Below are 17500 nucleotides of genomic sequence, written 5' to 3' on the forward strand. Positions count from 1 at the left end.
TTCTGAGATTTGGATTCACATTGAGGTTAGTCAGTGCATTTTTTACTTCTTACTTTTTTTCTGAGGTTTGGATTCACGTAGAGGTTAGTCAGTGCATTTTTTACTTCTTACTTTTTTTCTGAGGTTTGGATTCACGTAGAGGTTAGTCAGTGCATTTTTTACCTCTTACTTTTTTCTGAGGTTTGTATTCACATAGAGGTTAGACAGTGCATTTTTTTTTTTACTTTTTTTCTGAGGTTTGGATTCACACAAAGGTTAGTCGGTGCATTTTTTACTTAATTTTTTTTTTGAGGTTTGGATTCACATAGAGGTTATTGCATTTTTTACATCTTACTCTTTTAAAATCCAAATTTTCTTTGGATTCATACAGTCGCAGTGAAATATCAAGTGGACTGAATAGAGATCTGCTTTTGAATTCACACTTTTAATGATCAAACTTGAGGATAATTTTTTTAATCATCTTCAGCATGTTAATTCGTTATACCAAAGAAATAATTTTTTTTCACAATATTTTTGTTTGCAAATTCCGTTTGTAGGTCAAATATTGAGATGGTGTTGAACTGTGTGTAATATATTCATGAATTATTCTAAAAGATATTCAGCAAATCGAGATGAAACTTATAAATATTCATACTTTAGAATAGTGTGTCATGAAACCATGATAACAATTAGTGCAAGGTTAACACTTAAATATGGGTGTTTATGGTAAATTTATAAAACTGAGAAAAATTAGATGTATTTGATCGTTGTTCATAATCTATAAAATATTTATGAACTAAGCAAAAGAAGACCTATAAAAGATACTTATTTGGGGAAAGAATAAATCCTAGTTGTGTAAGAGTAAACTGAGAACATGGAAAAAAAAGGTGAAATTATGTTATCTAGTATAGAAAACATTGAAATCTCCAACATTTCTTAATTATCCCTTTTGTAAAGGAAAACATTCAAGTAATAATAAATTTCTAGTCTAAATTCAAATATCTATGCACGCTAATTCTTGAATTCATATAGTTACCCAGCGAATGAAAAAAAACGGAATTTCATAATGTAGAGAGAAAATTGAAAGTAAACCTAGTTTAATGAAAGAAAATGAGAATATTCTTAGTCTACGTGATGCAGGAATAAATATCACCAAACTTTAGAAGGTGAGGTCAAGATAGGAGCCTCCAAATTGAAATTGATGCGAAGAACAGGACTTATAACCCTCTTAACATTGGGCAGCAGGACTAGAGAATTACTATGTTAAAATAAATTCATGTTGGTATCAGACTGGAAGCGCGATCTTTTGAGTGTGAGAAAACGGACCGTTATTGACTGATAGGTTGCCAGAGCATCATGATAAAACTCTCAGGACCTTCGGAGGAAGTTGAGGTATGATCTTGGTCCGGAAATTATATTGTACAGCTTATATGCATGTGTATATATATAATATATTATATATGTACATAAATGATTATACATTATTCATTGCTTAGTTATTCATCATTACTTTTGTTACTCTTATTGTGATTATATTCATAATTGCGACACACAATTGCCATTTATTTTTACTTTTGCGTTTAGAGATTTATAATTTTTTTATTTACATGATAGAATTATTTTGTTTTCTTACAATTACATTATAAATGTTATGATTTATTTGTGAAACATATTGAAATTTCGTTTGCTTTATAAGCTTTATAGATATATTCACCAAGTATTGCTTGGGGGCATTACTTGTAATGTTTAGAATAAACAAAGCTGACCCATCATAAAAAGGAAAATTATTTCTTTTGAAGTCTTATATTCAAAAGAGTATTTCTACACTTCCCACTTACCGTCTTTCAAAGCGTCCACCAAAATATTCATGAGCCGATAACGAACCCAAACCCCCCCCCCTCTCTCTCTCTCTCTCTCTCTCTCTCTCTCTCTCTCTCTCTCTCTCTCTCTCTCTCTCTCTCTCTCTCTTTTGAAGAATTTTGTAAAAAGGTCAGCGAATACGTGAGGTTTGATGATGTCATTCTCTAAGAGAGCTGTTGGGAAAACATAGTTTATGAGGTAATGAAATATTCTGGAAAATATATCTGAAAGAAAAATGAGTTGAATACCAGCTTCATTTTCTTTCCGAGCAGCTTTTAGTAACGTGTAAGGAGGCCGTGCATGGCAGTGCAGCTTCACCCAGTTTCTTAGTAAATATAAAACATCACGAGGTACACTGGAGGAAGGGAAAGTTAACGTCTAAAAGAATACAAAGTTCGCTGAATTTTTCCATTGAATAGAAATTTTACTCTGGCGAGTTTCACTGCATCAATATAGTGGAGATCGATGAGATGATATTCGTACACGCTTAGCCACTTAGTTATGACTAGATAGACGATCGGAGAGGCGTGTAGTTGTCATGCCCATATATTTTCCTGAGCAGAGACGTGTGAAGGTGTCTGGTCTCGTCTCAGTTCCAGTTCCATCAGAACGTCAGCCGGGCAAGCCCAACCCCCCACTATGGTGCCCTACCACAATAGTGGCCTCCCCAGTAAAGAGCTTAAATTCACGGTCCCGGGTGGGGATTGATCTGCTGCCCTGCGAATGTTAGGCAAACATGTAACCACTGTACTAGCCAGGAGGCTATGCCAACATATTTTTTGGAGCATAAGCGTGTAGTGGTCATGCCAATATATTTTCCAGAGCAGAGACGTGTAGTGGTCATGCCAATATATTTTCCCGAGCAGAGGCGTATAGTGGTCGTGCCAATATATTTTCCAGAGCAGAGACGTGTAGTGGTCATGCCAATATATTTTCCGGAGCAGAGGCGTATAGTGGCCATGCCAATATATTTTCCAGTACAGGGGCATGTAGTGGTCTTGCCAATATGTTTTCCAGTACAGGGGCATGTAGTGGTCATGCCAATATGTTTTCTGGAGCAGAGGCGTGTAGTGGTCATGCCAATATATTTTCCAGAGCAGAGACGTGTAGTGGTCATGCCAATATATTTTCCGGAGCAGAGGCGTATAGTGGCCATGCCAATATATTTTCCAGTACAGGGGCATGTAGTGGTCTTGCCAATATGTTTTCCAGTACAGGGGCATGTAGTGGTCATGCCAATATGTTTTCTGGAGCAGAGGCGTGTAGTGGTCATGCCAATATATTTTCCGGTACAAAGGCGTGTAGTGGTCATGCCAATATATTTTCCGAAGCAGACGCGTGTAGTGGTCATGCCAATATATTTTACGGTGCAGAGGCGGGTAGTGGTCATGCCAATATATTTTCCGAAGCAGACGCGTGTAGTGGTCATGCCAATATATTTTACGGTGCAGAGGCATGTAATGGTCATGCCAATATATTTTCCAGTACCGAGGCATGTAGTGGTCATGCCAATAAATTTTCCAAAGCAGAGGCGTGTAGTGGTCATGCCAATATATTTTCCGGTGCAGAGGCGTGTAGTGGTCATGCCAATATATTTTCCAGTACCGAGGCATGTAGTGGTCATGCCAATAAATTTTCCCAAGCAGAGGCGTGTAGTGGTCATGCCAATATATTTTCCGGTACAGAGGCATGTAGTGGTCATGCCAATATATTTTCCGAAGCAGACGCGTGTAGTGGTCATGCCAATATATTTTCTGGTACAGAGGCGTGTAGTGGTCATGCCAATATATTTTCCGAAGCAGACGCGTGTAGTGGTCATGCCAATATATTTTCCGAAGCAGACGCGTGTAGTGGTCATGCCAATATATTTTCTGGTACAGAGGCGTGTAGTGGTCATGCCAATATATTTTCCGAAGCAGACGCGTGTAGTGGTCATGCCAATATATTTTCCGAAGCAGACGCGTGTAGTGGTCATGCCAATATATTTTCTGGTACAGAGGCGTGTAGTGGTCATGCCAATATATTTTCCGAAGCAGACGCGTGTAGTGGTCATGCCAATATATTTTCCGAAGCAGACGCGTGTAGTGGTCATGCCAATATATTTTCTGGTACAGGGGCGTGTAGTGGTCATGCCAATATATTTTCCGAAGCAGACGCGTGTAGTGGTCATGCCCATATATTTTCCGAAGCAGACGCGTGTAGTGGTCATGCCAATATATTTTCTGGTACAGAGGCGTGTAGTGGTCATGCCAATATATTTTCCGAAGCAGACGCGTGTAGTGGTCATGCCAATATATTTTCCGAAGCAGACGCGTGTAGTGGTCATGCCAATATATTTTACGGTACAGAGGCGTGTAGTGGTCATGCCAATATATTTTACGGTGCAGAGGCGGGTAGTGGTCATGCCAATATATTTTCCGAAGCAGACGCGTGTAGTGGTCATGCCAATATATTTTCCGGTACAGAGGCGTGTAGTGATCATGCCAATATATTTTCTGGTACAGAGGCGTGTAGTGGTCATGCCAATATATTTTCCGAAGCAGATGCGTGTAGTGGTCATGCCAATATATTTTCCGAAGCAGACGCGTGTAGTGGTCATGCCAATATATTTTACGGTGCAGAGGCGGGTAATGGTCATGCCAACATATTTTCCGAAGCAGACGCGTGTAGTGGTCATGCCAATATATTTTCCGGTACAGAGGCGTGTAGTGGTCATGCCAATATATTTTCCGGTGCAGAGGCGTGTAGTGGTCATGCCAATATATTTTCCGGTACAGAGGCGTGTAGTGGTCATGCCAATATATTTTCCGGTGCAGAGGCGTGTAGTGGTCATGCCAATATATTTTCCGGTACAGAGGCGTGTAGTGGTCATGCCAATATATTTTCCGGTGCAGAGGCGTGTAGTGGTCATGCCAATATATTTTCCGGTACAGAGGCGTGTAGTGGTCATGCCAATATATTTTCCGGTGCAGAGGCGTGTAGTGGTCATGCCAATATATTTTCCGGTGCAGAGGCGTGTAGTGGTCATGCCAATATAAATTCCGAAGCAGACGCGTGTAGTGGTCATGCCAATATATTTTACGGTGCAGAGGCGTGTAATGGTCATGCCAATATATTTTCCATTACCGAGGCATGTAGTGGTCATGCCAATAAATTTTTCCGAAGCAGACGCGTGTAGTGGTCATGCCAATATATTTTACGGTGCAGAGGCGTGTAGTGGTCATGCCAATATATTTTCCGGAGCAGAAGTGTGTTGTGGTCATGTCAATATATTTTCCGAAGCAGAGGCGTGTAATCGACATGCCAATATATTTTCCGGAACAGAAGCGTGTAGTGGTCATGCCAATAGATTTTCGGGATCTGGAGCAGAGACGTGTAGTGGTCATGCCAATATATTTTCCGGAGCAGAGGGGTGTAGTGGTCATGCCAATATATTTTCCGGAGCAGAGGGGTGTAGTGGTCATGCCAATATATTTTACGGTACAGAGGCGGGTAATGGTCATGCCAATATATTTTACGGTGCAGAGGCGTGTAGTGGTCATGCCAATATATTTTCCGGAGCAGAGGGGTGTAGTGGTCATGCCAATATATTTTATGGAGCAGAGGCGTGTAGTGGTCATGCCAATATATTTTACGGAGCAGAGGCGTGTAGTGGTCATGCCAATATATTTTACGGAGCAGAGGCGTGTAGTGGTCATGCCAATATATTTTACGGAGCAGAGGCGTGTAGTGGTCATGCCAATATATTTTCCGGAGCAGAGGGGTGTAGTGGTCATGCCAATATATTTTACGGTGCAGAGGCGGGTAATGGTCATGCTAACATATTTTCCGAAGCAGACGCGTGTAGTGGTCATGCCAATATATTTTCCGGTACAGAGGCGTGTAGTGGTCATGCCAATATATTTTCCGAAGCAGACGCGTGTAGTGGTCATGCCAATATATTTTCCGAAGCAGACGCGTGTAGTGGTCATGCCAATATATTTTCTGGTACAGGGGCGTGTAGTGGTCATGCCAATATATTTTCCGAAGCAGACGCGTGTAGTGGTCATGCCAATATATTTTCCGAAGCAGACGCGTGTAGTGGTCATGCCAATATATTTTCTGGTACAGAGGCGTGTAGTGGTCATGCCAATATATTTTCCGAAGCAGACGCGTGTAGTGGTCATGCCAATATATTTTCCGAAGCAGACGCGTGTAGTGGTCATGCCAATATATTTTACGGTACAGAGGCGTGTAGTGGTCATGCCAATATATTTTACGGTGCAGAGGCGGGTAGTGGTCATGCCAATATATTTTCCGAAGCAGACGCGTGTAGTGGTCATGCCAATATATTTTCCGGTACAGAGGCGTGTAGTGATCATGCCAATATATTTTCTGGTACAGAGGCGTGTAGTGGTCATGCCAATATATTTTCCGAAGCAGATGCGTGTAGTGGTCATGCCAATATATTTTCCGAAGCAGACGCGTGTAGTGGTCATGCCAATATATTTTACGGTGCAGAGGCGGGTAATGGTCATGCCAACATATTTTCCGAAGCAGACGCGTGTAGTGGTCATGCCAATATATTTTCCGGTACAGAGGCGTGTAGTGGTCATGCCAATATATTTTCCGGTGCAGAGGCGTGTAGTGGTCATGCCAATATATTTTCCGGTACAGAGGCGTGTAGTGGTCATGCCAATATATTTTCCGGTGCAGAGGCGTGTAGTGGTCATGCCAATATATTTTCCGGTACAGAGGCGTGTAGTGGTCATGCCAATATATTTTCCGGTGCAGAGGCGTGTAGTGGTCATGCCAATATATTTTCCGGTACAGAGGCGTGTAGTGGTCATGCCAATATATTTTCCGGTGCAGAGGCGTGTAGTGGTCATGCCAATATATTTTCCGGTGCAGAGGCGTGTAGTGGTCATGCCAATATAAATTCCGAAGCAGACGCGTGTAGTGGTCATGCCAATATATTTTACGGTGCAGAGGCGTGTAATGGTCATGCCAATATATTTTCCATTACCGAGGCATGTAGTGGTCATGCCAATAAATTTTCCGAAGCAGACGCGTGTAGTGGTCATGCCAATATATTTTACAGTGCAGAGGCGTATAGTGGTCATGCCAATATATTTTCCGGAGCAGAAGTGTGTTGTGGTCATGTCAATATATTTTCCGAAGCAGAGGCGTGTAATCGACATGCCAATATATTTTCCGGAACAGAAGCGTGTAGTGGTCATGCCAATAGATTTTCGGGATCTGGAGCAGAGACGTGTAGTGGTCATGCCAATATATTTTCCGGAGCAGAGGGGTGTAGTGGTCATGCCAATATATTTTCCGGAGCAGAGGGGTGTAGTGGTCATGCCAATATATTTTACGGTACAGAGGCGGGTAATGGTCATGCCAATATATTTTACGGTGCAGAGGCGTGTAGTGGTCATGCCAATATATTTTCCGGAGCAGAGGGGTGTAGTGGTCATGCCAATATATTTTATGGAGCAGAGGCGTGTAGTGGTCATGCCAATATATTTTACGGAGCAGAGGCGTGTAGTGGTCATGCCAATATATTTTACGGAGCAGAGGCGTGTAGTGGTCATGCCAATATATTTTACGGAGCAGAGGCATGTAGTGGTCATGCCAATATATTTTACGGAGCAGAGGCGTGTAGTGGTCATGCCAATATATTTTACGGTGCAGAGGCGGGTAATGGTCATGCTAACATATTTTCCGAAGCAGACGCGTGTAGTGGTCATGCCAATATATTTTCCGGTACAGAGGCGTGTAGTGGTCATGCCAATATATTTTCCGAAGCAGACGCGTGTAGTGGTCATGCCAATATATTTTACGGTGCAGAGGCGTGTAATGGTCATGCCAATATATTTTCCATTACCGAGGCATGTAGGGGTCATGCCAATAAATTTTCCGAAGCAGACGCGTGTAGTGGTCATGCCAATATATTTTCCGGAGCAGAGACGTGTAGTGGTCATGCCAATATATTTTCCGGAGCAGAGGCGTGTAGTGGTCATGCCAATATATTTTCCGGAGCAGAAGCATGTAGTGGATTCAGCAATGTTGTGGTTTATTGCTGTTTAATTCGAAGGATATTTAACTCGATTTTAATATAAATTACACTACTTTAGGTACAGAAAAAGATATTGAAAACGCATATTGCAAGCATTAGAAACGTTGATTGTTATGGTGTGAAGTTAATGGTGAGAGATTAATGTATTATTATTATTATTATTATTATTATTATTATTATTATTTGCTAAACTACAACCCTAGTTAGCAGGCTGCTATAAGCCCTGTGGCTTCAACATGGAAAATAGACAGTGAGGAAAGGAAACAGGAAAAATAAAATATTTTAAGAATAGTAACAACTTCAAAGTAAATATTTCCTATATAAACTATAGATCTTAACACAACAAGTGAAAGAGAAATTAGATAGAATATTATGCCCGAGTGTCCCCTCAAGCAAGAGAACTCTAACCCAAGACAGTGGAAGACCATAGTACAGAGGCTAAACACCAAATATCCATATATTCCATTTCTATGGTAGTTAGAAAAATAGTTTGACATAATTAGTCACGCAATAGATACTCTGAGTAATGTTAAGGTATTATGATCAACTTTATTGACTGTAATGTAAGGAGTGCATTTTTCAGTGCAGGCCGTTGAAATTTGCCTGGCTAACATTGTTTATTGCGATCTCTCCTTAATGTTTTAAATATAAAGTCATTTGCGTGAAGTGCGCTTTAAGTATTATGTAAATAGTAAATGTTGATCATAGACGATATTAGATAAGAGAGAATATCTTCATTATTGCATATTCAATTTGTTTTAAACCAGCGAAGGAACACTATATACCGAGAAATGCTAATCTTATTCAACATTCAACATTACTGTATAATCTCTATTTTGCAGACAACAGCTATCGCTTCTCAGCATTCAGACTGCGAAAATTCACCTTATTTTGAAGCTTCAAAAATTATATGGTTAAAAAATAAGCCTGCCGCTATCTTGGCTCTGATACTCCTCTGTGGAGATAATGGTTTAAGATGTGGAATCTTGTTTTAAACGAACCTTACTGGGCTATTTTTTCCCGTTGGAGCCGTTGGCCTTATAGCATCTTGCTTTTCCAACTAGGGTTGTAACTTAGCTAGTAGTAGTAGTAGTAATAATAATAATAATAATAATAATAATAATAATAATAATAATAACAACAACCTTTTATTATATTCATGGCTGTGTTAAATATGTATCATTTACAGATAGAATTATTTGTCGATGAGATATTTTTTATTGTAATATAAATATTATCCGTAATCTTCTCCGATACTGGTCTAAAAGATTCAATCAAATTAATTAAATGAATTTCACCATTATTATGTTTATTATCTTTAGCTCTTGTATTGTCCCATTTTCCATCATTACCGCTCTATTGGACTCGGATATGATGCAGGCTTCAAAGTCTTCATCTTTTTGCGGCCATCCATTCCAATAAAGACCAGACTCAATATATCGTCTAGAATGCAGGAAGATAAATTAGATACACCAGCCAAGCTATTTAACCCAGAAAGCGATCATATATGGCATTTCATTGGCCTTATCTCTATGAAGACAAATGGGATCAAGTTATGAGCCTCGTTGGTACTCTTGCCACGGCGGTCATTGTGCCTAACCGGCCATGGGTGGCGATGCCATTAACCTCAGTTTTCTAGCAACGTGTTTTTTTTTTTTTTTTTTTTTTTTTTTTTTTTTTTTTTATTAAACCCATGAAAGGCAACTTGGTTTGTAATTGCATCATGTCTTGCTAACGGTGATGGGATAGTATTGGGTCTCTTATTTTGACTTACATTTTTTTATCCATGACTGCCTGTAATTTCATGCCTTATATAGACATATTAACATCGCTTATCGAGAAGGCCTCCTTCCTTTTATATTGGCGCTTACTATCATGTGATCTCTGTGAGAGATTAGATTAACAACATTTTATTTAACCTTTGTTGAATACCTGTTGATATATTTCCATGGTAATCTTGGAAGTAGATGTGCTATAAAAATGTGATTTTCCTTTTTGAATATTCTAGACAATAGTTAAGTTCATAAGCACAGGCACTTCGCTTGCAGATTTGTTTGAAATTGTCCGATTACTCTTTCTGTTAGCTTTTGGATCTCACGATGGCCTATTGGCACTTGGCCAGGCCTCTGCAGTTTCTTGCAAATTTTAGTAACACTGTCATTACCACTTAGCTTAACCAGTCACATTATATCGAGCTACATTCATAAATTTTTAACGTAGTGAAGTCTTATATTCTCATTTTTCATTAATTTCATTTTTATACCTCTTCTTTACACATTCCCCTTTTTCCTCGTACACTTGATAACACTAAAATAACCAGAAAATTCCCTCTTCAATCAAGGGGTTAACTTCTGGATTGTAATTGTTCAGTGGCTTCTTTTCACTTGATGAGAATAGAAGAATCTTAGTTGTGGTAAGCAGTTATTCTATGAGAAAGGTACTCCGAAATCAAACCATTGTTCTGTAGTCTGGAGTAGTACCATAGTAGTCCCATTTCAAGTAGTTTGTTTTCAAAATAAGAATAAAAAATTGCTAAAATAATTTACTATGTTAATTACATTGGTGTCTATTTGAGCTGCTTGCAGCTATTTAAATCATTTTAATGAACCTTCAACAAAATGCGTTAAGTGGAGTATGAAATTCTTTTAAAACGCCTCATGGAATATCAAAATATATATATTTTGTTTTACACTATTTGATGTTAATTTATATTATAATAAAAAAAAAGTCTTACTATTAACTGGACTGGTCTCTTTCTCAGCAATTTATGCGGTTATTTTTGTTTTAAGTAATTTAAAATGCTTATTACTTGAAATAACACAATCACTGGCTGGTAATTAGTTTAGCAAGCCAGAGAATTAATGTTAATTAAATTCCAAGTCTGTTCTCGCGATGTTTATTTGTTTATGGCAATTATACTATTTCATTAAGAGCCAATGAGAGAAGCAATGCACTTCTCTATTGATATGCCGAAGAAACATTATTATTATTATTATTATTATTATTATTATTATTATTATTATTATTATTACTTGTTAAGCTACAACCCTAGTTCGAAAAACAAGATGTTATAAGCCCAGGGGCCCCAACAGGGAAAATAGCCCTGTGAGGAAAGGAAAAAGGCAAAATAGAATATTTTAAGGACAGCAACAACATTAAAATGAATATTTTCTATAAAAACTATGAAAACTTAACAAAACAAGGGGAAGAGAAATAAGATAGAATAGTGTGCCCTAGTGCACCCTCAAGAAATAGATCTCAAACCCAAGACAGTGGAAGACCATGGTATAGAGGCTATGGCACTACCCAAGACTAGAGAATAATGGATTGAATGTGGAGTTTCCTTCTCCTAGAAGAGGTGCTTACCATAGATAAAGAGTTTCTTCTACCCTTAACCCCTTACGTTAAAGAAGAATTGTTGGGTAATCTCAGTGTTGTCAGGTATATGAAGACAGGAGAATCTGTAAAGAATAGGCCAGACTATTCGGTGTATGTGTAGGGAAAGTGAAACATAAAATAAAATTAGTTTTTGTCAATACACTGAAGAATTTTTCTCATCCCCCCAAAAGAAATAAAAGATAGAGAAAAAAAAAACGATTGCCTCTTGCAAGCAAAGTTGATTTCTCTCTTCAGTGAAATAAAAATTCTTCTAAAGCGAGGTCATACTTGATAAAAAGGTAAATAATTTTTCTTTTGCGTGAGAAGCGCATACTCATCTATATGCAGACTCCTGCATTTTTTTTTTATCAGATACAATTTATTTTGAAATCTCTCTCTCTCTCCCTCTCTCTCTCTCTCTCTCTCTCTCTCTCTCTCTCTCTCTCTCTCATCTACATGCAGTAGGCAATGATTTTGATAAAACCTAAAAAGTGAAAGAGCTCTCGACAAAAACTGAGCTTGGAAGCACCGTTCCTAAGCCTAACTTCGGAAGAATTTAATTGTATCTTAAGCGGGGTTTACACGATCGAACGGTTCGTCGAACCCTGTGAACGAACCTTCTTGTCAAACGGTTCGAAGAGGTGGAGTCAGCCACAAATACAAAAGGTTTGTTTACAAGGAAGCCCCGCCCACAAAGGTTTGGCGAGAATAGACTTTCTTCGAACCGTTTGACGAACATGAACGACAACCAAATACCATGTTCACGCGTTCGAACATCACTTCAAACACTTGTCTGTCAAACCGTGTTCGACGTATTGTTCGACCGTGTAAACCCGCCTTTACATGGTGTCCTGACAAAAGTATAATTTTACCTAAACCGCAATATCCTTTTGCTTCTTGTTTGAATAACCAGATCTTATACCAATACGGAGCTTTGCATCCCCGTGGTGTTGGTCTCCTTCAAAGCTTTGCACCTAGAACCCGAAGGTTCTCCTTAGGCTGAGTCAGCTTTAAACGTCTGTATATGTTTAAGGTTTTAATTGAAAGCATACAGGAGAAACTGGGCTCAGAATACTTTGAAGTTTTGATAACCAATTACGTAGCTTTAGATTAAAGGAAAGCAGATAGTTACAAGTGATAAATGCGTTCTAAATTCTGTGTGCAAGAAAAAAAAAATAGAGCCGCCCTCTGCAAACAAGCTTCATGCAATTTTTTGTTTGTGTAATTATTTTAGATACAATTTATGATTGGTTAATGACTCCTAATAACATTTGTGGCATCCGGTTATGTGATGACGGTCAATCTGGTCACATGTAGCTTATCATTTTTGATTGTCCAGCGAGAGTCTAACTCGGTCAGCTATGGCACGATTTTTCCAAGTTTTGAAGTTATTATTTTTGTTTTCTCTATAATTTAGAACACAGCATTAAGTACCACACATTTTCCTCAGGTTTTTTTTTTCCATCTAACAATAGGAGTATTTCTGTCATAACATTAAAAATCAGAATTTTTAAACCATGAGATATTTTTTAATCAATCATCTTGTTTAATAAAATAAAAAAAAGTCCTTATTTTTCTCATCGTATAGGCCTTCTCAGCAAGTAATCATCAAACTCTGTATACCTTCTGTGTCAGCAAGTATTAGACACTAATATTCATAATTGTTTACCAATAATCCCTGCAAACAATGCAGATCACCAGTTCCTACACTGTTAAAAAAAACCCCGTAATTTCAATTGGAAATGCTCCGTAAAAATATACTGTTCTCAGCCGTATTTCAGTAAAATACAGGCGACCATAATTTTACCTTACTTCATTATCTTTTACGGGTTATTGACCGTAATATCACTCGTTTATGTCAATATATCCGTTTTTTAAAACTGTAAAAATCCTGGGATAAATGTTGCCAGGCATTTACCGTTTTTTTTTAATGCAAATTTTTAACAGTGTATGCTCTTCGAAACTCTGCTTTACCCTCGAACTGATTTAACCTTTAGTAAGATCTCAGATCGGAAGATCACCTTGAATCTCGTACCGTGTCAGTCGTGTCATGTCCCTCAAGTTCCCGTCACCCATTTTTAAAGCTCTCATAAATATGAGAGGGATTTAAAGACGTCCCTTTATTGGGTAATTCCAGTCATTCAGTAAATGGGGATTACTACTCTCTCTTCGGAGAGGCTTGCTTGGTCTTTAGTTAGAATAATCAGATATTGTTACTCAAGTATTTCTCTCGTGAAAAGTGATGGCATTGTTTGAATAATGTTGCTGTTACATTCGACCTATCTGTTACATTTTGTTTTAATGCTATGTCTTGTTCGAGATTTATGTAAGTTGAACAATTAATTACGTTTTGCGAGATTTTGTAAATTAAACAATAAATATTTTGCGAGATCTATTCAGATAAACGCTACATTATTTTTTACGAGATTTTGTCAGTTAAACAGTATATCATATTTTGCCAGATTTTATCAATTAAATAATATATATTTTGCGAGATTTTGCTCAATTAAACAATTGATTATATTTTGAGAGATTTTATCAATTAAACAAAGGATATCGTGCAAGAATTTGTCAGTTAAACAGTATAATTATATTTTGTGAAATTTTATCAGTTGAACAGATCATATTTTGCGAGATTTTGTTAATCAAACAATAAAATACATTCTGCGAGATTTTATCAGTTAAACAATTGAATATTTTTTTGCGAGATTTTGTCAGTTAAACAATAAAATACATTCTGCGAGATTTTATCTGTTAAACAATTAAAGATATTTTGCGAGGTTTTGTCAATTAAACAACAAAATATATTCTGCTGCTAGATTTTATCAGTTAAACAATTGATGATATTTTGCGAAATTTTGTCAGTTAAACAATAGAGCATATTTTGCAAGATTTTGTCAATTAAATAACGAAATATATTTTGCGAGATTTTATCAATTAAATAACGAAATATATTTAGCGAGATTTTGTCAATTAAACAACGAAATATATTTAGCGAGATTTTGTCAATTAAACAACGAAATATATTTAGCGAGATTTTGTCAGTTAACAAAAGATTATTATTGAAAAATTTTTTAAATTAAACAATAAAATATATTTTGCGAAATTTGGTCAAATAAACAATAGATTATATTTTACGAGATTTTGTCTGTTAAATAATTGATAATATTTTGCGAAATTTTGTCAATTAAACAATAGATTATATTTTGCGAGATTTTGTCTGTTAAATAATTGATAATATTTTGCGAAATTTTGTCAATTAAACAATAGATTATATTTTGCGAGATTTTGTCTGTTAAATAATTGATAATATTTTGCGAAATTTTGTCAATTAAACAATAGATTATATTTTGCGAGAATTTGTCTGTTAAATAATTGATAATATTTTGCGAAATTTTGTCAATTAAACAATAGATTATATTTTGCGAGAATTTGTCTGTTAAATAATTGAAAATATTTTGCGAAATTTTGTCAATTAAACAATAGATTATATTTTGCGAGAATTTGTCTGTTAAATAATTGATAATATTTTGCGAAATTTTGTCAATTAAACAATAGATTATATTTTGCGAGAATTTGTATGTTAATTATATTTTGGTGTGGGTCTGAGTTTGGATCTGGTTTTAGGATATTTGATATAGCTTGTTTTATTATTATTATCATTATTATTATTATTATTATTATTATTATTATTATTATTATTGTTTGATGGTGTACACTTCAAGAAGAAAAAAAAAGTTTCTTGCTGTTTGTGAAAGAAACCGTAAATGACAGATTATTCGATCAAGTATGGTAATTATTAACTTTAATCGGTGGAATGAAAAAGCGCTTAGGTAGATTGATTTGGTTAATTATCGTACTTATAGGGAATTGAAATATCTGATAGGCCTTGGGAGGTCTTATTTATATTATCATCATCTCCCCCTACACCTATTTATAGTTTGTATAGGAGATATTTATTTTAATGTTACTGTTCTTGAAATATTTTTCCTTGTTCCTTTTTCTCACTGGGCTATTTTCCATGTTGGATCCCCTAGGTTTACAGCATTCTGCTTTTCAACTAAGGTTGTAGCTTAGCAAGTAATAATAATAATAATAATAATAATAATAATAATAATAATAACAATAATAATAATATATATACATATATATATTATATATATTATATATATACATATGAAAATACACATGAATATATATATATATATATATATATATATATATATATAATGTATATATATTATATATAATTATACAAAGTATACAAAAATTTACATATATACTGTATGCATACATAAACATATATATATATATATATATATATATATATATACATATATATATATATATATATATATATATATATATATATATATATACATATATATATATATATATATATATATATATATATATATACATATATATATATATATATATATAAGCATATTCCCCGGAGAAAAAAAAAGATCGGCTTCATGGGATATCGGATTATCATTAACTGAGAACTTTGGATTCAGCGATTAATAGCTGTTGTTTTCCTGTTGTTTCCGTTGGTATGTCAATAATTTTCACAAATAATGGATAACCGCCTTTCATGTAATACCCACTCTGGCGATTAATCCCTTCCCGAAAGTATGCAAATTACAGTCTTCGGAGGGAGGAAAAGTTAGTTCCAGGTTATGGTGTCTGGTTTAGATTTCCTGTCTTATCTTTGATGGGATTCTGTCACATGTAAGTGTATTAAATGGTTACCGTTCTCTGTACTCTTTTCCGATCATATGTCGAAAATTAATCTTATTTTATTTTCAAAAGGTACTCTCTCTCTCTCTCTCTCTCTCTCTCTCTCTCTCTCTCTCTCTCTCTCTCTCTCTCTCTCTCTCTCTCTCTCTCTCTCTCATATGGTTAACCGTTCTTTGTACTCTTCTGATTATATGTCGAAAATTAATTGTAAACTTTTTCAACAAAACTATCTCTCTCTCTCTCTCTCTCTCTCTCTCTCTCTCTCTCTCTCTCTCTCTCTCTCTCTCTCTCTCTCTCTCTCTCTCTCCTATGGTTAACCGTTCTTTGTACTCTTCTGATTATATGTTGAAAATTAATTGTAATCTTTTTCAACAAGAGTCTCTCTCTCTCTCTCTCTCTCTCTCTCTCTCTCTCTCTCTCTCTCTCTCTGAGAGTGGAGAGGAGGAGGAATACGGAGTCTGTGTTTGTAGTACATAAAAGTGGTTGACCATATCATTATTTACCAAGGAATATTTTTATAGTTGAGAGAGAGAGAGAGAGAGAGAGAGAGAGAGAGAGAGAGAGAGAGAGAGAGAGAGAGAGAGAGAGAGAGAGAGAGAGCGCGCGCAGCTAGTCTTTCATTCTCAAATTAATTTCCTCAGAATCCATCTTCTGGTTGTCGGGAATGATAACTTTCTCCATCTGTTTTATCATCCTTTTAATGGAACCAACTAATAGAGAGAGAGAGAGAGAGAGAGAGAGAGAGAGAGAGAGAGAGAGAGAGAGAGAGAGAGAGAGAGAGAGAGAATGCCTCTATGAAGTAATCCGTATGACAGCTTGATGGACCCATCCATCATATTTCTCTCTCTCTCTCTCTCTCTCTCTCTCTCTCTCTCTCTCTCTGTCTCGTGTATATATATATATATATATATATATATATATATATATATATATATATGAGAATATAAGAGAGAGAGAGAGAGAGAGAGAGAGAGAGAGAGAGAGAGAGAGAGAGAGAGAGAGAGAGAGAGAGAGAGAGAGATAGTTGAGGACTGTGGGGGAGGGAGGCCCACTCACACACGTATATTTTTCTTAAAGTTGAGGACCTAGAGAACGGCATTAATTTTCCCTAATCACAGAATTGCGTTTATAATGATCCTGATATGAGGCCACAGGAAATTAGTGGGGTTTCTTTCTTAAGACAATGTTGATTTAGTATTGTGATTTATGAAAGGTTCGTAACACAACTGATTTTCTCATTTAATTGCCAGTCGTGATATATATTACGTGTGAAAATATTCCACTATTGATTTAGTGAATTAACTGGTTTTTAGATCGTAATTAAAAAGCTTTATATTAATATTTGGATTTTAAAATCTCCCTCTGAAATGTATATATTAGTACGGTACACAATTATCAGTTCTTCAGATTTTACTCGCCTTTGTTTGTTTAAAGTTTTCTTGTTCTTTTCAAAGGTGTCATATTTCCTAGAGCGTAAAT

The 17500-nt window shown here is 36.4% G+C and overlaps 1 protein-coding gene across 1 annotated transcript in view; it reads left to right on the forward strand.

Moving 5' to 3' along the window:
• LOC137653513 (potassium voltage-gated channel protein eag-like) overlaps positions 1 to 17500 on the forward strand; it is a 562168-nt gene that overhangs the window by 378289 nt on the left and 166379 nt on the right. The gene's annotated exons all lie outside the window — the stretch shown is intronic.

Source organism: Palaemon carinicauda, chromosome 14, assembly GCF_036898095.1.
Source record: "Palaemon carinicauda isolate YSFRI2023 chromosome 14, ASM3689809v2, whole genome shotgun sequence".
Lineage (NCBI taxonomy): Eukaryota > Metazoa > Arthropoda > Malacostraca > Decapoda > Palaemonidae > Palaemon > Palaemon carinicauda.